Source organism: Dioscorea cayenensis, chromosome 20 (genome assembly GCF_009730915.1).
Source record: "Dioscorea cayenensis subsp. rotundata cultivar TDr96_F1 chromosome 20, TDr96_F1_v2_PseudoChromosome.rev07_lg8_w22 25.fasta, whole genome shotgun sequence".
In the NCBI taxonomy this organism is placed as follows: domain Eukaryota; kingdom Viridiplantae; phylum Streptophyta; class Magnoliopsida; order Dioscoreales; family Dioscoreaceae; genus Dioscorea; species Dioscorea cayenensis.
The window spans coordinates 25,775,167-25,776,805 of NC_052490.1; the positions used below are offsets into that span (position 1 = coordinate 25,775,167).

At 31.5% G+C, this 1,639-nt stretch overlaps 1 long non-coding RNA gene across 1 annotated transcript; it reads right to left on the reverse strand.

Annotated features, from left to right (window-relative positions):
* Positions 1 to 792: 792 nt before the first annotated feature.
* On the reverse strand, positions 793 to 1,347 carry LOC120251114. The gene is made up of 2 exons (XR_005533356.1): positions 1,164 to 1,347; positions 793 to 1,013 (listed from the first exon to the last, which is right to left on the reverse strand). It is a non-coding gene; the product is annotated as an uncharacterized LOC120251114 (long non-coding RNA).
* Between the last annotated feature and the right edge of the window lie 292 nt (positions 1,348 to 1,639).

Consider the following 1,639-nt stretch of genomic DNA (forward strand, 5'->3'; position numbering starts at 1 on the left):
GCCACAATGAACAATTGATTTGCAAGGTTTGCTTTACCACTATCTAGTGAATGTCCTAAGGGGCATCTAAAAACTGAGATACCTTGTTTACTAAGTATGAAATATCCAATCTAGTTAAAGAAAGATATTGTAAAATAGTTTGTTGTTTCTTGGAGTTCTAAAGAACGAAATTAAAGCCAAATAAACTATATAACTAGTGATGGACTTTTTATCATCAACAGAATTTGCCAAGTCCAAGTTACTATAGGCATAGATGGTTTAGGATGTTGATTTGCAAATAAGAAGGCCAGGATAAATAGTGGATTGAAGATAGAGCAAGGTTTTCTTTACCTACATATTATCTACTTATGCTTTGCTTGGATGGGGGGTTTTAGGGGTTTTATAAAGTATGGTAAAGGATGGTAAAGTATGGTAAGGTATGGTTTAGAGAAGTTATGAATCATACTTTGTTTGGGAGGAAGGTATGGTAAAGTAAGGTTTTCAAACCATGTTGTATTTGGTTTGAAGGTAAGGTAGAGTAAGGTTTATTCCGAAATGACAATAATGCCCTTTGAATATTAAAATGCATATAAATCAAACATATTAATTTTAATATTATATTTTTGTTTATTATAACTATAAATGCTATTTGTTTAGTCCAATTACAAACATAAACACATATTAATTCAATGAGTTCATACATTTATATAATTAACATGTCAAACTCTAGTGTTTGTATACATGTATTTGTATATATAAGAGTGAGACTAGCGAATCCTACCATATGAAATTTGCAAAAATAACATAACAAAGTTACCAAATACCAATTTGTTCATAGATAATAAAGTAGTCAACATGATACAATCCACACTTACATCAATTTCTCAACAACAAAAAAAGTTCACATAATAACCTCCACACTTTCATAAGTGTCATTCACTATAGTTATTACACTTAATAAAAACCCAACACTTAAAGCAACGAAACATCGGGCAAGACATCATTGTGACGACATTGTAACCGGTGCAATTGCCCTGATAAATTAAAACAAAAAACAACACCAATTATATTCATTAACTAATAGAATAGATAAAAATAAATACATTAGTATGACAATTATGTAATTTAAATAAAAAAATAGTTTGGTGTCCAAATGAAAATAAAAACATAAAAAAATTACTAACCTTTCATTTTAGCTTTATGATCCATCAACAATACCCATTAGATCCAACAAAATCGATTTACAATCCTCAACCGGGCATCTAATCACACTTTCTAACATTTTGGAGTCCTTGACAAGGAACACATATGCTTTCCTGAAAAGAGATGGTGGTATACCTATGTCCTTAAGCATACCCCATATATCAAAATCTTGAAGTACATCCCGATTTGCAACACATTTTTCTAAGATGTTTGCGGATTTTTCTATGGTTGCATTTGTTTGAAGCATTGCATTGGTTGATTGAATGAGAGCATTAGCTACCCCATCAAGGGATGTGGCCAAGATAACATCTTCATGATTATCACTTCTTTTACCTCTTTTGGCCCTAGATGAACTTGGAGTCTCAAATTGTGATGTTTGGTTTGGAGGTGAAGCTTCATCCTCAACTTGATTCGGATATGTAGCCGTATTTTCATTGTCACCCAAATTCTCCAAATT